We start from the raw sequence: 19,927 nt of genomic DNA, 5'->3' as shown, positions 1-19,927 counted from the left end.
GTGTTCCGGGGTGGCGGGAGGAAGGGGCTACAAGGATGGCGGCAGCTGGGCCTAGTGTCAAGAGGAGGAAGGGAGGCGAGGCCTAGGAGGAAGGGGTTGGTGTTGGGGGCAGAGAATTGAATAGAATAGGAATAGAATAGAATAGAATAGAATAGAATAGAATAGAATAGAATCATTTCAGTCAGAAATGACTTGCAACAATCATCTAGTCCAACTGCCTGCCCAATTCAGGGCTGAGCAAAAGTTAAGGGCATTGTCCAAATGCCTCTTAAACACTGTCAGGCTTGGGTCATCAACCACCCCTCAAGGAAGCCTGTTCCAGTGTTTGACCTCCCTCTCAATAAAGAAATGTTCCTAATGTCCAATCTAAACCTCCCCTGGCACACTTGGAACTGTTGCCACATGACCCTGGATCCCAGGGAGAAGAGCTCAGCACCTCCCTCTCCCCTTCCCCTCCCCAGGAAGCTGGAGAGAGCAGTGAGGTCACCCCTCAGCCTTTTTCTCTCCAAACCTGACAAACCCAGGGCCCTCAGCTGCTCCTCACAGGACATGCCTCCAGCCCCTTCACCAGCTTTGGTGCCCTCCTCTGGACACATTCAAGTATCTTCACATCCTTTTTAAATGGTGGCACCCAGAACTGCACACAATACTCAAGGTGAGGCCACACCAGTGCTAACTACAGCGGGATAATCCCCTCTTTTGACTGACTGGTTACACTGTGTTTGATGCACCCTGGGATGCGGTTTGCCCTCTTGGTTGCTGGGGCACACTGTTGGCTTCTGGTGAGCCGCTGTCAGCCAACAACCCCAGATCTCTCTGCAGGGCTGCTCTCCAGTTACTCCTCTCCCAATTTATGGGATGGCATTGGAAACCTGTCGGAGCAGGTCCAGAGAAGGCCACAGAAATGGTCAGGGGACTGGAACACCTCTCCTGTGAGGACAGGCTGAGAGAGTTGGGGTTGTTCAGCCTGGAGAAGAGAAGGCTCCAGGGGGGACCTTATAGCGGCCTTCCAGTACTTAAAGGGGACTTATAAGAAAGAGAGAGACAGGGCCTGTTGTGATAGGAAAAGGGGTAATGGCTTTAAACTAAAAGAGGGCAGATTCAGGCTAGATTTAAGGAAGAAAGTTTTTACACGAAGGGTGGTAAAACACTGGCACATGTTTCCCAGAGAGGTGGTAGATGCCCCATCCCTGGAAATGTTCAAGGTCGGGTTGGATGGGGCTCTGAGCAACCTGATCTAGTTGAAGATGTCCCTGCTCACTGCAGGGGGGTTGGACTAGATGGCCTTTAAAGGTGCCTTCCAACCGAAACCATTCTGTGATGATTCTATGAAACCTTCCAGATAAAATTTCCTGTGCAACTGAAGGAGCATGAAGTTGTTGGTTCTGCTTAAGAGCGAAAATATTTTTATCATTTAATCAATATCCTGTTCTTTGCTGTATATATAGAAAAGTGGTGAAGAGTCTGGAGAACAATTCCTCTAAGGAGCGGCTGAGGGAAGTGGGGGGGCTTAGTCTGGAGAAGAGGAGGCTGAGGGGAGACCTCATCGCCCTCTACAGCTACCTGAAAGGAGGGTGCAGAGAGGGGGGATGAGTCTCTTGAACCGAGTAACAAGCGATAGGACAAGAGGGAATGGCCTCAAGCTGCGCCAGGGCAGGGTTAGACTGGCTATTAGGAAGCATTTCTTTCCAGAAGGGGTTGTTGGGCGTTGGAATGGGCTGCCCAGGGCAGGGGTGGAGTCCCCATCCCTGGAGGGGTTTCAGAGTCAGGCTGACCCAGCGCTGAGGGATCTGGTGGAGTTGAGAACGGTCAGTGTGAGGTTAATGGTTGGACTGGATGATCTTCAAGGTCTTTTCCAACCGAGATCATTCTGTGATTCTGTGTGAGTATCAAAACCAAGTTGCAGAGAAAAACGACTCCACAGTAATTTTTTCATCTATCTTTCAAACTCTCCTTCTTCATGAAGCCTGCAGGTAGGTTTAAACACATCTGGGGAATCCCAGTCTCCCAAAGGATCGCTGCAGCTCAGTCAGTTTTAGTCGGCAGCTTCTCCCATTCCCCCGCATTATCTCTGCGCTGCACAACCCGCTTACTCCCTGCCAGGGACCACGTCTTCACCAGAGCACGGCTCTTCCAGCAATGGGCTCTGCCTGTAGAACTTGCTGACCTTCGCCAACTGCCCACCTTGTTTTAGAATCACAGAATCACTGAGGTTGGAAAAGACCCTTAAGATTATCGAGTCCAACCATAAACCCAACACTGCCACCACTAAACGATCTCGCTCAGCGCCACAGCTACACATCTTTTAAATACCTCCTGGGACAGTGACTCAACCCCTTCCCTGGGCAGCCTGTTCCAGTGTTTGACAACCCTTTTGGTGAAGGAATTTTTCCTAATATCCAATCTAGACCTCCCCTGACACAACTCGAGGCCGTTTCCTTTCATCCTATCACTTGTGGGAAAAGAGACCGATCCCCAGCTCTCTGCACCCTCCTTTCAGGTAGTTGTAGAGGGTGATGAGGTCTCCCCTCAGCCTCCTCTTCTCCAGACTAAACCCCCCAGTTCCCTCAGCCGCTCCCCATCAGACCTGTGCTCCAGACCCTGCACCAGCTTCGTTGCCCTTCTCTGGACACGCTCGAGTCATTCAATGTCCTTTTTGTAGTGAGGGGCCCAAAATTGAACCCAGTCATCAAGGTGCGGCCTCACCAGTGCTGAGTACAGGGGTAAGAAGGGGTATTCTTCTCACCTCTGCCCTCCACCCTACGCTTGTGGCTCAGGGCTGTGCCCCAGGCAGGTCTAGCACCCTCCGCACCCGTGGGTGCTGCCCACCTCTGCCGCTGGGACCCCCGGCTCAGCCAGTGGCTGCCCATCTCCTCCAGCTCCTCAGCACATGGCACCAGGGACCCTCCTCGGCCCTTCCCTGTGAGGGACGGTGCTGTGCTGGGGGCTGCAGTGTGCAGGGGGGGCTTCCTGGACTGTCATCACAGACCCCTCGCTTGTGGGGGGGATGTGGTGTTTCATGGCCTGGTTCTCTGTTGTCCTTTGTAAATGCAGAGCTCGTCCTCGCTTAGAGATGCAGCTCAGCACCCCCAACTCCCCATGATCCCGCCCTCGAGCTCTTTTTTCTAGCCCAACTGCTCTCCCCACAACACGTCTCCCTGTCTTTGACTGGGGCTGACACCTCTCGCTGTTGGTGGGAGCTTCTGAAGAGCATTTTCTTCTGCAGAGGCGTTCATCTCTCCTGTGTCTCTACTCCCACATGTGCCGAGCTTCGCCGAAGGCGCTGACGATGCTAAGCTAAAGGGACTCCTCAGTCCCGCCGGGACAGCAAGGAGGTGTCTGCCCAGTGCCCCCACCGCCTTGCTGCTCTGCGGAGAGGAGAGGACTCAGCACCCAGCACAGACCTGGAGCTTGAAAAGATGCAGCCAATGGTCAGGGATGCTCCGGTGTAAAATGACTGAATTTGCAACTTTCCACTCTGCAGCGTAGATGCCGAGGCAAGTTACGTCAGGGGACTGCGTCTCTCCTCTGCTGGGGAGCCGTTTTCCCCGTGGGCTTCCAGGAACGATGGGTAAGCGAGAATGCCAGCAGCAGCCTATTTTTAAATTCTGCTGTGCAGAAATTCTGCTTTGGCAGCCCCACTTTTCAGCTCTCTCGGTGCTATTTGCAGGTCATTAAAGACTTCACTCCCTGTGATCGCAGGACGAGTTCTGCTCTTGAGTTCTGCAAGACAGCTGTACACAGAAAATAAATTTCATGTTTGCAATGCCTCCTGCTAATGCCAATATCACAATTACACTGCCTGGAGCCTTAAGCTCTCCTATCACACATCTCATCAATCTGCATTGCTGCAGTCTAATGATAAACTGAAGATGGGGATGAAGAATGCAGATCGGGATTGAAGGAGACAGCTGAGAGAATCACCACCTCAGGCTCCACGCCCCCATCCTGGGACTCCCAGTCGCTGGCCTGAACCGGGATTTCCACCCCCAGCCCCACACTGGTCCTTCTGAGCTGGAGGCAGTTTGGACACAGGAGCCCGGAAGGGAATTGATGAATTCTTTAGAGCCACCCAGCTCCCTGAAATCACTGCCGCTCGCAGATCCGCCTCAGCAGAGAGGAAGCTGCAGCTTGTGCACTGCTTCCGTGAGCAGGTTCCTCCTCATTTTATTGCAGGAAATGTCTTGTGCCATCGAAGTGATGGACCCTTGGAGGTGATGCCCTGGGGAAAGGGGATATTGTCACCCAAAGATCTCACTTTCGGCTTCGTTCCTTTATAGGCACCGTAGGTTTTTTTCCTTCCACAAGTCTTCCCCGAACTATCTCATTTTGATGGTAGCCTTTTCACCTAAAAATATGGAAAATTTGATCAAACCATTTTTTAACCACATTCACAATTAACCTGAATGCTTTCCAGGAACACAGAAGAGCTGAGTCTCCACCATTAAGGTTTAACACCAGCTGCTAATCAGAAAACAGAGATTTTAGGATAAATTATTTGAAATGTCTTTTGCCCCTCACTACAAAAAGGACATTGAATGACTCGAGCATGTCCAGAGAAGGGCAACGAAGCTGGTGCAGGGTCTGGAGCACAGGTCTGATGGGGAGCGGCTGAGGGAACTGGGGGGGTTTAGTCTGGAGAAGAGGAGGCTGAGGGGAGACCTCATCACCCTCTACAGCTACCTGAAAGGAGGGTGCAGAGAGCTGGGGATGAGTCTCTTGAACCAAGGAACAAGTGATAGGACAAGAGGGAATGGCCTCAAGTTGCGCCAGGGAAGGTTTAGACTGGCTATTAGGAAGTATTTCTTTCCAGAAGGGGTTGTTGGGCGTTGGAATGGGCTGCCCAGGGCAGGGGGTGGAGTCCCCATCCCTGGAGGGGTTTAATAGTTGGGTTGACCCAGTGCTGAGGGATCTGGTGGAGTTGAGAACGGTCAGTATGAGGTTAATGGTTGGACTGGATGATCTTCAAGGTCTTTTCCAACTGAGATCATTCTGTGATTCTTCCCTGGGTCACTAAGGTGGATGCAGAAAGTGCCGGGCAAAGCTCAGATCTGTGCTTGGGGGGCATCCCACGGAGAAATGAGGGGTGAGGCTGGGGCCGGGTGGCTGCAGAGGGCCAGCACATGGCATTTGGAAGAGTTTCTGGGACCTGGAAGGTGGGAAGAAATCATTTAAACTCGATGCACGCATCAGGGAGAGTAAGAGGAAGGATTTCAGCAACGATGATTTGGCTAAAGGCACAGGTGAAGGATGCAGCTTTGGAGACCTGCTGGAGACCAGGTAAAGCAAATCAAGACTGGAGTAGAGGCTGCTGCAAAAATGGAAGAGGATGTAAGAGCAGTGGATGCAAGGATGCAAAAGAAACAGCAGATTTCGAAAATACGTATGCTGTGTAGGAAGCAGAAAGAGGATTTACAACTTCCAGGATGTAGAAAATACGCCATGTCTGAACAAAATCATCTGAGTGGTTATGACTGTTCAAATTTAATGCATTTTATCCAGTGGTTAATCACCCTCAGCGATAAAATTTTGTGTCTAATTTTCAGCGTGGATTTGTCTGGCTTCAGCTTCCAGAGATTGAGTCTTTTTATATCTTTCCTGGCTCGATTAAAGAGCCGTTTAATATTTCCCTATGAAAGTACTTCTACAGTGTAATCAAGTCACCCCTCAATCTTCTTTTGGATAAGCTGAACAGATTGTGCTCTTTAAATCTTCTGCTGTAAGGCACTCGCTCTAGCCCTCAAATCATTCTGCGTGGGTCTTTTCAGAATCTCTTTTGATTTTTCAATATTCTTCTTAAATATTATTAATATAAAGTGATGCCCAGTTCTAGAGTGCTGCTGCTCCAGCGCAATACCGAGGTGAGATCAGCCCCTACCCTGCCTGGGGCTCCCCGTGCCTTGCTCTGGGCCAGGAGCTCACCTCCGCCAGCTGGCCCCTGCAGCACCTTTGTGCCATTTGTCTGAATACACGTGATGGAAATGGAAGATGGGCCAAAACTGCTGGCTGTTTCGTTGCTTGTATCTCTGGCCAGGCTTGGGGTAGGGCAGGATGACAGAGCCTGGCAGCATCTCCACCACAGCGCTGGGGCGAGACATCGCAGCCCCACGTGCCAGGCGCCTGCAGGTGCTGGCCCCCCGCCTCGGGGTGCAGCCCCTTTTCCCCTGCCCATGGGAGCGAGGTGGTCTCTGGGGTAAGCAGAAGAGGACGGCACCGCAGAGGGTGCAGTGACCCAGCACACCCCTGGCAGCTGAAACCGAAAGGGTGTCGTGACCCCTTCCTGCAGCTCTGCCCTCCCCCAGGGCTGGGGAACGTGCTGAAGAGCCCAGACCTAGAATCATGGAATCGTCTACGTTGGAAAAGACCCTGAAGATCATCTCGTCCAACCATTAACCTCACACTGACCGTTCTCAACTCCACCAGATCCCTCAGCGCTGGGTCAACCCGACTCTGAAACCCCTTCAGGGATGGGGACTCCACCACCTCCCTGGGCAGCCCATTCCAACGCCCAACTTCTGGAAAGAAATACTTCCTAATAGCCAGTCTGACCCTGCCCTGGAGCAGCTTGAGGCCATTCCCTCTTGTCCTATCGCTTGTTCCTTGGTTCAAGAGACTCATCCCCAGCTCTCTGCACCCTCCTTTCAGGTAGCTGTAGAGGGCGATGAGGTCTCCCCTCAGCCTCCTCTTCTCCAGACTAAACCCCCCCAGTTCCCTCAGCCGCTCCCCATCAGACCTGTGCTCCAGACCCTGCACCAGCTTCATTGCCCTTCTTTGGGGCTGTGCTGGTGACTTTCTCCACGGCAAGAGCTGACGTCTGCACTCGCCTTACACATCCAGTCTTCTAGGAAACCATCTGACCTGCGTGTAATCTCTCTGTTTGCTCTTCGAGGCTCTCTCAGGACTTCTCTGTACAACAGCCGTCCCCATCATCCCCACGTGGATCATCTCTGTGCAGCCTGCAGTAGCTTTACTCGCCGCAGCTCCCGCTCGTTTGCTCCTTGCTGCTTCTGGACTCACAGGATTCCCCAAGAGCTGGATTTCCCAAGAGTTTCCTTTATAGATGGCATCACTCTTGGGACCCTCCACCACCTGGGTACCCACCAGGTATTGAGGCAGCTGTGAGTAAAAGATCCCAATAACTCAGGTCGTGCATCCTGGGGTCCCTGCGGCATGGGCCAGCGCTGTCCCATCACCTCCACTTCTCTGGTGTCCTCTGCAGCTGCTGCCTTTCCAAACAGATCCTCTGCTGCGCCCCTGCAAAAGGGGTCCCTGCAGGGTAACCCCTCTGATTTCTTCCCAGAATACTGATGCAAAAAAGTGGATTTAGCTCCTCTGCAGCAGTCCTGTCCTCTTGGTTTACTTTTTGTGCCTGGGCTTCGTTGGCCCTGCAAGCTTCTGGAAGGCGTCCTGCTCCCGATGTGTCTGAAGAAAGATTTATTGTTGGCTCTAATCTCTTTGTTAGTTGTTTCTTAGAGCAGTCTCACTGCCTTGTTTTGTTTATGCATTTAATCTGTCAGGGTTTATGGTCCCCTTCATTTCCTCCTTCACTCAGAATTTCACCTTTCCAAAGGATGCCTCAGTGTTTCTACCTGCATCTGTCCCCCCACCGCTGCTGGGTGGGTGGTGCCAGCTCCCTCCCTCCTCATCTGTCGTTCTTGTCTCTTGTGAGCCCCTGGGGTGGTGCTGGAAAGGGTTTCATTCTCCTCACTGCCCTTTTTAGCTTATTTTAACAACAGCACGCGTGCCTGCACAGTTCACCTCCCACAGACTGGCGGTCTCTAACAAAGAGGGTCCAGCTGTGGGGCACTGGTGGGACTGGGGCTCTCTCCCGTGCAGCATGGGACATCCCTGCTCCCTGCAGAGGGAGGACCTGTCCAACCACCCGGCCCTCAGCCACAGAGATGACACCAGGGTGTTGCACACCTCGATTTGTGCGACCAGACACCTGCAGGAGCAGGACTTGTGCCAGCTGGTCACCGGATACCCACGGGATGTCTCGAAATGGCCGAGTGCTTGGAGGCAGGGGTCACAGTAAGAGATGCAGGCAACAAAGGAAAAGCAGACCATGGTTCACCACTTCTTTAAAACAAGAGCCAAGCCTGCTCACCCGCCACCGCGCTGCCCGCGCCCCGGGGGCCGCCCCAGCACAGCCCTGTGTGGGGAGCTCAGAGGGCTCCTTTGCCCCGCACCCCTCCAGCCTTGGCTTCTCACCAGGCTTGTCCTCAACGCTCTGCAGATACTACTGTGGCCTTGTCAGGCCAGCGGCCATCTCCTGCACTTAAATAAACCATTATTTAAATCATTACCACAGCAAAGGCAAATGCTATTTCTCACCTGTAAGCTCTGTGCAGGTCTCGGTGCTTCGTACACTGAGATGTGTACTCTGGATTTGCAATTTGCCTGCTGCCTGACAGCCATACTTTGCACAGATATGGATGGGATTAATATGTGCAGTTACCTCCAAGCTCCAGAGTAAGATTCAAGAGCTGCAGCTATTCCAGGGAAAAGCTCTTGCCCTGATCCCCAGCCCAAAGAGGACAGTTATTGTGACTTGAAGGTGACATCTCTTTAGTAAACACCTCCCTCCCCACCAAGCTACTGCCACTAACTGCCTGCTTTGTAGCAGGAGCCACAGGGTTTGGGCCAATTTTTTTGGACCAAAGTCCTGATGGGTTTGGGAAACGGAGCCACTAACCTCACAGGCTGTGTGAGGAGGACAGGGCAGCCTGAGCCTGCCCAGGGCTGTGGGGAGGGGATGGGATCTCTATATTGCCCTCTACAACTCCCTGAAAGGAGGGTGTAGAGAGGGGGGATGAGTCTCTTGAACCAAGGAACAAGTGATAGGACAAGAGGGAATGGCCTCAAGTTGCACCAGGGCAGGGTTAGACTGGCTATTAGGAAGCATTTCTTTCCAGAAGGGGTTGTTGGGCGTTGGAATGGGCTGCCCAGGGAGGTGGTGGAGTCCCCATCCCTGGAGGGGTTTCAGAGTCGGGTTGACCCAGCGCTGAGGGATCTGGTGGAGTTGAGAACGGTCAGTGTGAGGTTAATGGTTGGACTGGATGATCTTCAAGGTCTTTTCCAACCAAGATCATTCTGTGATCTCCTGCTCCCCCTTTGGTTTCTGGAAAGAGGAGAGGTGTCTCCCAGCTGTGCCCTGCACAGCTCTCCCAGACATCCCTGCAGAAATGAAGCACCATTTTTTAACAGCAAGTGTGATTAAGCACCTCAGGGTCCCAAGTGCACCAAGAGCCCACCGGGGACCCACACCCTCTGCCCATGGGGCCAGGACACCTATTTAAATTCAGCCCTGGGCCTTAGCCCTCACCTCAGCTCTGTCGTGGGGGTACTGCTTCCCAGCCCTGCACCCTGGGGAGAACGTGGGGGTCTGTCACTGGGGGCTTCTCTCCAGCCCTGTCTCCTTTTGCTCTGGCCTGGACCCTTGGAAGGGCCCTGCATGGTGAGGGGCCCATCCCCTCCTGCCTGTTGATGGGGGCTGTTACCCGCAGCAGACTCAGGGCTGGAAAAGGGCTCTGCTGAGCCTGCTGGGCAGGGAGCAGATGTCTTGTCTTCTGCTTCACCCCTCCTGGCTGCCAGGCCTGTCTCCCAGCACGCCAGATCTGGCAGCTTCCCCGCTGCCAGCCGGCTTTGGAAGAGAGCAGCGAGTCCCCTGCTCCCGTCCCTTTGGGATCGGTGCTCTGCGGGGGCTCTGGGGTGGTGGGGACCCTCCCGCTGCCCCGTGCAGGCCGTGGCACTGGCTGGTGTCCACGTAGGGCCCACGGCCACGGCCCCATGGCGCAGGAGGTAGGCAGCTGGCTCCCTCCCTGCTCGGGGAACAGCCGTGCAGTGAGCTGGGTCCAGCGCTGGCCAAGCTGACACCAACCCTTCCCTTCTGCTGGGGTGGTTTCTAGCCAGTTCAGTCCGCAGCCATGGAGGCGCTGGAAAGGCTGGTCTGGGGGTGGCAGTGGCAGGAGGAGAAGGAGGAGGAGGAGAGGAGAAGGAGGCGGCATTGCTCCTCTTGGCAGCAACGCTGGTTCGAGGCACTTGCGAACGGCAGCGTCAGATGGAAGTGCTGCAGATGGAGAGCGCCTCTGAGCTGAGAAAGTTGGGGTTCTGAGCATGAAATTCACTCTAAAAAACAGTTTCCATTTCCCTGGGGCCACTGTCCACAGAAAGCACCCGTCCAACCATCCTTGAGTGCATTTTTATTCCAGAAAGCCCTGGGCTCCTCTCCCCCCGCGAGCTCTCGCCTTCCTCCCCCACTTCCCCTGTTCTGAAGTCATGCGATGCGGCCTCTCGGTACATTTAAGTTCTCTCATGATTTTTTTTTTCTTCCTTATCTGTGATAAGTACCAGCTCCATCTGTTTGCCTGCAATTAATGTGGGCTCCTCTCTCCCTGATCTCGCTCTGCCTTTGCAGTAACTTTGGGCTCTGATTTTCCAGCGCCAGCAGCGCTGTGGGTGCTGGTACTGTAGCTGCCCCAACTGCGCCGTGGCCTGGGGCAGCGGTGGGCGGCAGGGGGGTCCCATTCCGCAGGGGCTGCCAGGTCACCTCGGCCCCTGCGCAGGCTTGCGTTGGGGGATGCAGCCTGCAGCCACCCGTGCCTCGTCCCATCCCCACGTGCCCCGGTGCCGCTGTGCCTTCCCCAGGCAGTGCGGGTCCAGGTGAGGACACCCGTACTGGGACCAGCTGGGAGGGGACACTATGGAGGGGGCCCACGAGCACTTGGGATTTACAAAGAGGGCTTTAGCAGGAGAGTGGGACTCTGCGTGACAAGGAGGATCTGCAGAAATGGGAGAGCACCCGTATGAGATCAGCAAAACAGGCCACAAGCTCCTGATTCATGAGAAAAGCTTGAAAGCTTGTTTCAGCTGGGAAAGGGGACGATTGCAATGACTTTGCATGTATTGAAATATGGAGGAAACTGATGAAAAGAGGGAAGGAATAATTTAGAAAGGAAAAGGAATCATCAGCTGAAGCTCCAGAATGGGAACTTAAAGTTGGATAATTTTCTAAGAATAACCGAGCACAGGAATAGAGCAAAAGTTGTCAGATCTCCATCACTGGCGGTTTGTCAGGGCAAGGCTAAATATTCTCAGGAACCCGGTCAGAAAACAGAGCCTGGCCTGGGACAAGGGGACGAATGACAACAGCCTTTTGCAGCACTTTCCAGCATCGTTTAGTTCCTTCTTCTTTTTCATTTGTTTACAAAGAATAAAGTTTTTTAATAGATTATTTTTAAAATTAATGTATGTATGCAAATCTGTTTATCTTAGCCAAGGCAGGATAGAGAAGGCGGCAGATGAGCAGGGGTGAGTTCAGTGACAGCCCCGGGCTGAGCTGCTAATGTTGTACAATTCCTCTGCATTTTTATCTGTGCTTTTTAGATCAGCCCCGGGCAAAGCTGCTCAGGTGGCTGTTACGGGGAAAAGTTCATTTTCACAAAAATGGTGTATTGCAGCCGTAACGCTGGATCTTGATGCTTTTCTTCTGTTAGAGGTCCTGGATAGAGGCCAGTTCTCCTGGGCAATGGGGACCCTGCCCTTGACCTTGTCCTGGGATGCCACAGATGGTGGCAAAGCAGGAGGGAGAGGAGGGATCTGGCGAGCCGAGGACAGGCAGAGTCCTGGGCAGAGAGGGGCTGCTTGGCCACAGGGAGGTGGTGAAGTGTTGGAGGAGCACGGAGTCAGGGCCTGGGTAGCACAGCCAGTGTCCTTTCTTTCACTGAAATGAGATCTCTAATTGTTGTTCAGACAAATCTTGCCTTCCAGAAAAGCTCTGTTTGGATTTATACGCTTTGAGGATGTTCTGACAGCAAACCTTCCTAAACCACTACTAAAAATACATCTTGCTGCTTATTTGTGTTTGCATCGTTTCCACAGCAGCCAGCAGTTCTTGTTATTCTTCTAAAAGGAAGAACCCTTAGATCTCAGGATTTTCTCCCCTGAATGCAGTTGTCTGCCGTAATTGCCACTTCTTGAACCTTTCTGACAAGCTGTGCAGGCACAGATTTTTTCAGTCACGAGCTGAAAATCCTTTTTCCAGCTCTGTGGCGCATCTTTTCCCTTCTGTGCAGCCTCTCCATCTTTCAGAGCATTGCTGCCGGAGCTGGAGGTGTGGTGTCGGTGCAGATCTTCCTGGTGCCATGGCTCAAAGAAAGATCCACCTTCCATGCCCGTACCTGTTCAGCACATCCTCCTCTAAACCCTCAACGGTCGCACTGGCCCCTCTCAGGGCAGTTTTGCACCATCTTTAGTGACTGTGCGATCCCTGAATCCTTCTTGGATGTTTTCCTTTCTAGAGTAAAGATGTTATTTCTTTGGCTTGGGGCTACAGTTTTTATTACCAGGGAGATGATTATTTTTGACTATTTAAATACACGTTATTTGAGCGGGACCAGCTTGCCAAGTTAGCTGTATCTCTCTCTGCTTGTCTGCTCTCTAGTTGCTGTTTATCCACTCCTTTTTTGTGAAGTCCACTTAGTTTATCAGCAGTGATTTTATGATCACTCCCACATGATGTCTTACCAGACAAGATTTAAAAGATAATAGGAATCAGCTCTCATCTCGTGTGGTAAGGGTAAAAACACACCCTGCAATGATGGAAACAGAGGAGTGGCAGGCAAGAGCGCCTTCGGCCTTCACGTGTGTTTGTGCCGAGTGATACTGAAACGTGCCGCTGAACCCGGGGGGTGCATCGTCCACGCGTCCCCATCAACAGGCCGACACCCTCAGCTTCGCCACACGCTTTGCAGGGGATCCCCACGGTACGCTGCAGCTGGGGTCATGATTAAACGCCGGTCCCTCGGTCCCTCCCCACCGTCTCTGGAGAGATTCTGCTCCTGTGTCCCCTCCATGTCACAGCACCGAGGTTTCGCAGGGGGTTTGCCAGCCCAAACTGCCGCTGCGCCCTTGGCACCGTGTTGGCTGTGCCAGACACTGCCCTGGGCTCGGGGACTCCCAACTGCCCATATCCCCTCACCGTGGGGGCCCCAGGCTGAGGTCACACAGCAGGTGCCCCCTCAGACGTTGCTGCCCTGACTTGGTTTCGCATCACGAGCGTTGGCTGACTTCAGCTCCTCACTCGGGGCTGTCACGCTCAGCAGGAGGTTCGCCCCATCTCCGTCTCTCTGGCTGCCCTGGCTGCACGATGCCCGTCGTGGTGGAGGCAGCGCCGGGGCAGTCACCTCCTCCGCAGGTACCCAAAGCTGGGTGAGATGAGTCCACCGCATCCTCCGCTCTGAACTCCTGCCTTCACGTCCTCCCACCTCACTTTCCAGTGCCTCGTTCTTTGGCTCTGGCTTCAGCAGTTGAGGACTCTTGGTTCAGCGTTAGCTGTAGCTGCAGATCCTTGCCCTGGGAATGCCAGTCAGACCAGCTCTCCCGGGGTCACGTCGCAGGCACGGCTGCCCTCCCGGCAGAGGTCCTCCCTGCGAGTCCAGCAAATCCATCTCTGCAAACAGCTCCTGTTGGGGCCAGGGCTTGTGTTCAGCTGCTGTGTCCTCAGGTGCTTTATTCAAAATAAAGCAGAAAGCAGCAAAAGAAAGTTTGAAGTTTAACTACTTTCCTAAGCTGCAGTCACAGCCTCAAAATAGCAATGGCACCTCTGCCTGGTGAAGAAGGACGGGTGACTCAGACTGCCTAACGCACCAGCCACTGCTCTGTGGCACAGGGACGAGTGTCAATGTTCTTGGGAGGGAACAGCATCTTCCCAGTCCGCTGCTTCTGCTGTCAGGGCATAGGCAAACACCTGCTGGGCAGCTTTCCCTGCACGCAGCCCCACCTCATTGCCTGGCCTGGGATCAGGGGGGAAAGCACATCCCTGATGCCACAAAGGTCTTGTCAGTCCCGGCTCCAGCTGCCACCCCGAGCCCCTGACAAGATGGACGGGCACAAGCACGGCACCAAGGGTAGCCTGGACTCTCGCAAGGAAACCGTTGTCTTATGAATATGTGGTCCTTCTGCATGCTGGGACAAAGATTTTGGTGCCTGGGGTCTGCGGCACTGCTGGGGGAAATGCTCCAGCTACAGCAGTGTTTGAAAGAAGTTTGATTCTCCTGTTCAGTGATAAATCCCCCCTGCACGCCCACTGAGAGGCCACGGAGGGACAACCTAAATAACACCCCCTGTCTGGCAGCCACAGCCTGGCACGGCCCATCTCCACCTGCCCAGGGCAGCACAGGGGTCCAATGGCAAGCGGGGACCCAGATCAGGGACCCCCCATCTGGGCCCCCCCGCGCTGTCCCAGGGAGCTGCAGACCTGGCTGGGGATGACACCCACTGGGAGGGGACACTGGGAGCAGCTCTGAGACAGGGCGGGGGGTCACTGCCCAGGGCGCAGGGTTGGCTGTATATTTATAACATGGGGGGGTTTATCAGTCATAATCATAATTTAGACTGGCTATTAGGAAGTATTTCTTTCCAGAAGGGGTTGTTGGGCGTTGGAATGGGCTGCCCAGGGCAGGGGTGGAGTCCCCATCCCTGGAGGGGTTGAAGAGTCAGGTTGACCCAGCGCTGAGGGATCTGGTGGAGTTGAGAACGGTCAGTATGAGGTTAATGGTTGGACTGGATGATCTTCAAGGTCTTTTCCAACCTAGATCATTCTGTGGTTCTGTGATTCTCTAACATGGTCCCGTGCTCGAAGGCTGGTGGTGCGGGGGCTCGCTGGGTGCCAGGGGGTGCCCCCGCAGCTGGCAGCCCTCTGTGGGGACATGTTCTTTCATGTCCTGAACCCAGGTAAAGTCTTGGCATCCCCAGGCACCTGAGGCAGCGCCCGGCATCCCAACACTTGGTTTGTGTCTCTGCGGCACTGGTGTCAAAGCCTTTGCACTTTGCAGGCGGTCAGGATGAGTGCCGGGCCAGAGCCCTCCTCTGGAGATTTCCAGGTTTTGCAAAAAACACTTCCAACCATTGCCTGTCGTGGGGATTCCTGTCGGATGCTTGGCCGAAGGAGCTTGTGCCACCCCTGCAGCCACCATAACTGACCGAGCTTGTTCCTGCCTCAAGGTGTCTGACCTGCGTCCTGGTGCCAGGGCGTCCACTGAGTCCCCTGGGAACCCAACCTCCAGAGCCGCTGCCCAGCAAAGCGGGGTGACCCTGCCACAGTGATTGCAGCCCCCCCGAGTGCTGCATCCCCACTGGGAGAATGATGTCCTCCCCTTCACACTCTGAACCCGGGGATCCCTGAACTCCGTTTTCCTCAAGAAGCCCGCTAATCTGCCAGAGTTTCTCCTTCTAAACTCGTGTTTTCCTTGCACTGATTTTAATTCCATGCTCGGGAAAGCTCATTCACACATTTTCTCTGACTTGTCTTTTATCCAAAGCACTTTTCAGCCAGGATGAGGCACTGAGGTGCTACAGGCAGGGCTTCCAGGGCCCTGAGGCACAAACTCCTGTTGCCTCTGCAGGTTCCCTTTCAGTGACTTTGGATAAAATCTGTCATCCCAGGACCAACAGCCAGTGTTGCATACGCCAGAGATGGGGTCTGTCCTGAAAGCGTAAGGCAGCAGCTTTGCTTTGCGGGATGCCTGGTAAAATGCAGAAGCTGATCTGCTGAAGGGCTGTGAGGTGTTGAGCAGAGTCCCCCAAGGCCCCGTCAGCCCCCAGACACTGGCTGGGGTCTGGGGTATCCAGCCTGGCGACGGCTCCTCCACTTACTTCTGTAGTGAAAGTGCAAGATTTCTTCCTGTAATTAAAGAAAACAATGACAAAAAGCCAGGTCTCTCTTTGGGCTGGTTAAAGTGCACTTGTTGGGTATTTTGGATTTACACCTTCTTAAAAAAGACTTTGGCTTTTCCACCAGGTTATAGAAAGGTTTCTGAAGCAATCTGCTATTTTCAGGCACTGTAGGACCTTGTTCTTCAGTGAAGCCTAAATTTGGCATGAGCAGATCCAGTGGAGCTATCTTTGAGGCGCTGCCTTCCCCACTGCCGCAGGAATTAGCCCTCGGGGCGCAGCCAGTGCTGTGGGGAGAGCAGGAGGATTCGGGCCCCACAGGTGAATTCGCTGTGTGAACTCCCCTGATCACGTTGGAGGCGCATTAGAGCTTCATTAGAGGCAGATGCTTGGATAATCCCCACTGCGGTATCTGCAACTTGTTTCCTTAGGAACTCAGGACAGAAAGCAATGCATAATGAATGGAGCTAATAGGAAACAGAAATGAGAATTTATGGTAAGTGGAAAAAGACAAGGGAAGTGAGAGGCTTCGGGAAGAAACCAGGGTCAGGCCCTGCCAAGGACAGTGGGGAGAAGACGTAGGAATGTGTTAGGAACAGGACAGCTGTCAGCAGCAGCGCCTGCCCGGCCCTGCACTGATGCTGAAGTGACGCTGTGAAACGGGAGCGGAGTCTGAGGTTTCTCCCCTGCGCGGGAAGGCGGCCGGGCGATGGGCTCCTCATTTTCCGCACAGCGGATGACGCGCCTGCTGACGCCGCGGTTCCTTCGGGGAAGCGGCGATGGCCGCGCAGGAGGGGCTGCCCAGGGCTGGGGGGTAACAGTGCCGATCCACGCCGTTCCTTCTAGAGCAGCTGCCTTGCCGGGTGCTGTGGGGCACATTCATGCTGGCGAGGCTGGCTGGCTGCCCCCCTCCCCAGCCCAGGGCAGCCCCCAACCCGCTTGTGGGGCCGATGATGACGATGAGGTGCCACGAAGGGCTGAAGCTGTTGAGTGGTGGAGAAGGAGGGCGACCAGATGAAGGCACTGTAAATGCCCGGGCCGTTTTCTGTGTTATTCGTGATGTGCAATTTCCGAGCAGAGCTGGGGCCGGTTCAAGTGACAGAGCTGTGCCGTCAGCATCACCGCTGATTCACAGAGTGTTGCAGCAGGCTGGAGAACAGGGTGGGCAGTGGGAAAGTGGCCTGAGCCAGAGGGAGCGTGTGGGTGCGGGAGCCACAAGCAGCTTGTGTCAGGAGTGGTGCGGCTGGCAGGGGCAGGAGAAAGGGCAGGAGAAGCGGCAGGGGCAGTGGAAGGGCAGGGGAAGGGGAAAGGGAAGGGCAGGGGAAGGGGAGGGGGCAGGAGAAAGGGCAGGGACAAGGGCAAGAGAAGGGGCAAGGGCAGGAGAAGGGGAAGGGAAGGGGGGGAAGGGCAGGGTTGTGGGGGGAAAGGGGCAGGAGAAGGGGAAGGGCAGGGGAAGGGGAAAGGGAAGGGCAGGGGAAGGGGCAGGAGAAAGGGCAGGGACAAGGGCAAGAGAAGGGACAAGGGCAGGAGAAGGGGAAGGGAAGGGGGGGAAGGGCAGGGGCAGGGGAAGGGCAGGGTTGTGGGGGGGAAGGGCAGGGGAAGGGGGTGAAGGGGAAAGGGAAGGGGCAGGGGAAGGGGCAGGAGAAGGGGAGGGGCAGAAGGGGAAGGGCAGGGGCAGGGGAAGGGGGGGAAGCAGCAGGAGAAGGGGAAGGGCAGGGGGAGGGAGGGGGGAAGGGCCAGGGGCAGGGCCAGGGCAGGGCCAGGGGCAGGGTCCCACTCACTCGTCTGCATTGAGCACCTGTGTGAACTCCAGCACAAAGGCAGAGCTGGGGGAATACGTCCTGTTGCAGTGGGACGAGGGTCCCAGCGAGTCCCAAGCAGCCCGTGGGGCAGGGACCCCCAGCTGGCACCGTGGGGCAGGGACCCCCAGCCCGGCTTTCCCTTTCCCCCGCACTTACCACGGGGCACCCAGCAGCAGCCCCCGCCACGGCCATGTCAGCAGTGTCCCACAGCACAAGGGTGCCCCCGGTACCGAGCACTGGGATGGGGACAGGCCTTCGGGGCCTGGGACCCTCTGCCACTGCACTGCGGTGATTCGTTGCCTCTTTCGGTAATTCTATCTCCAATTTGTAATCAAGAACACACCATTTTGCTTTGCAGGAACAATTCCGTCTTGTTTTCTTCTGAGAGCTCACCTGCTGGGAACAGTCCTCTCAAACAACCCTCTCTTCAGTTTTTGAAGACTATGCTGAAAAGTTAAGTGCAGATGTAGCACGCTTTGCTTTGGTAAGAAAATTGACTTAGTGCTGTGGGACATTTTGATTTAAAAACTTAGCAGTGTACAGTGCTAATAAACAACTATTAAATGACTCTAAAAGCCTAACTGCTGAATTTAAAATGTGTTCGTCAACAGGAATTCCTTTTTTGGCTGAGTGTGATCCTAGAAAGGTCCCTAAAAGACCTCTATTGGTGCTGGTACCATTCAGCATCTTACTCAGTGGTCTAAAAGCAGCAAGAAAACACGGGTTTTGAAAATATGTGGATGACCTACAGTTAAAATCACAGGCTGGGGATCACAGATAGGCAGGAACCGCCCCCCCCCAGATGCATGTGGAAGGCAGAGGTGAAGAGGACACAGGGACAGCACTGAGACTGTGTTGCAGCATTCGGCAGAGGCGAGACCAGCGCTGGAAAATGGCATCCCCAGTTTTGCATTTTGAGAAGTTACTAAGATACCTGAGAGGATTCAGAAAAGAAACATGAAAATTAACCGAGATTCGGAGAAAACGCCTTACTTTGATCTTTCTAGGCCTTACAATCGCATCAGAGCAGAGGCTGAGTGGTGATTTGATCACGGTGCCCAAACACCTTTCCAGGGAGAATAGGCGGCTCGGTGTCAGTGCTGGGAAGGAGGTGCAAAGCTGCTGGTAAACTGGTCTCAGAGATAAGTTATCGATATCTTACCAGCAAAGGGCAGTGAGGTTCCCCCTCCTGTGACATCTCAGAAGAGTTGGGAAATCCGTTCTACCTGGTATTTTAGCTGGTGACAAGTACAACATCCACGGGCAAGAAATTCCTAAATAGAAGAGAAAGAAGAGCAATGTGTTATTATGGACAGCATCGCTGCAGCGAAAGAGCTGGATGGGCAGCAGTGGGGCATGGACATCTGCTAATTAAGTCACTAGCAAGAACAAACCTCAATTTTGGTATATGGAAGGCTGACAAAACCTCAGCCTCCCCCTTTCCCAGGCTTTACTAAAGACACGGCCAAGAGCATCACAGGTACCAGTGCAGTGCGTTTCCGTGGTCAGTTCTGCCTCCTGATGCCTGCAGGTCTCAGCCAGGCACCTCCAGGGAATTCCTGCTTTAGCCAAACATTGTCTGTGCTTCGGTCAAAAAAAGTTGCTGGTCTCACCACAGAGGTCACTGTGTGAGATTTTACACCTGGTGAAGCCCTGAACAGGATCCCGCAGTGCCCTCGAGTCGGTGCGTCTGTAACTCCATGGAGAAGGGGATGTTGGCGCCAGGTACGGGGCAGCTGTTGTTTGGGGAAAAGTGATACTCGACTTCGGAAAAAGAGCCTGTGGGTGTTATCTTTGGCATTTAAATTTAATTGGGGAAATGATGGAGCAAAGCTGGAAGAAAATAAATTTGATGTGACACTGTGTCTGGGGTGGGAGATGTTCTGCCGACCTCAGCGATCCGGCTATCACAGAACAGGCCCCATCTCCACTGTGATGAGCAGAGGGAAACGTTGCCTGAAACCAGCCCATCACACGAGACATCCCAAAATTAGACTTCTGACGCCAGGCCTTTCAAGATGGATTTTCAAATCTGTCCCTTTTTCTTGGTCATCCAAGAAATTCTGCTTGGGGTTTGCATTTAAATTCATATTTTTTAGTCTAATCTTTCCTTTTCAGTGATTTTACTTGACTTTACTCTGTCCAAGGGAATTAAGCTTTCTGAAGCACTGCATAAACATGCTATTGGCTGGGATTATCACCCATTTGTCCGGATTGATTGCAATCCCATTATGATCACTAATTGTCGGACAACTGCTCACAGATGATACCAGTGCCCGTCCAGTTCAGACCATCAATCACAGGGTTCGCTCAGGATCCTGACCTCAAAAGCCAAATGCAAACCGTCGGGCAGCGTAAGACCTACAGCCCTGATATCGATTGGTGCTCTGACCCAGATCCGAATTTTTCAGGCTGAGCAGCTCCCTGCAGGCTTGAGGAGGCGCCTGCTGCTT

The 19,927-nt window shown here is 53.9% G+C and overlaps 1 long non-coding RNA gene across 1 annotated transcript; it reads left to right on the top strand.

Annotated features, from left to right (window-relative positions):
* The first annotated feature begins 43 nt into the window (after positions 1–43).
* Positions 44–3,770, top strand: LOC141935479 (uncharacterized). Its single transcript, XR_012626562.1, has 4 exons — positions 44–655; positions 2,663–2,723; positions 3,227–3,571; positions 3,650–3,770. It is a non-coding gene; the product is annotated as an uncharacterized LOC141935479 (long non-coding RNA).
* Positions 3,771–19,927: the final 16,157 nt, after the last annotated feature.

Source organism: Strix uralensis, chromosome 1 (assembly GCF_047716275.1).
Source record: "Strix uralensis isolate ZFMK-TIS-50842 chromosome 1, bStrUra1, whole genome shotgun sequence".
Lineage (NCBI taxonomy): Eukaryota > Metazoa > Chordata > Aves > Strigiformes > Strigidae > Strix > Strix uralensis.
Note: the sequence above shows the minus strand (reverse complement) of the source record. Positions and strands in the feature narration are given on the sequence as shown.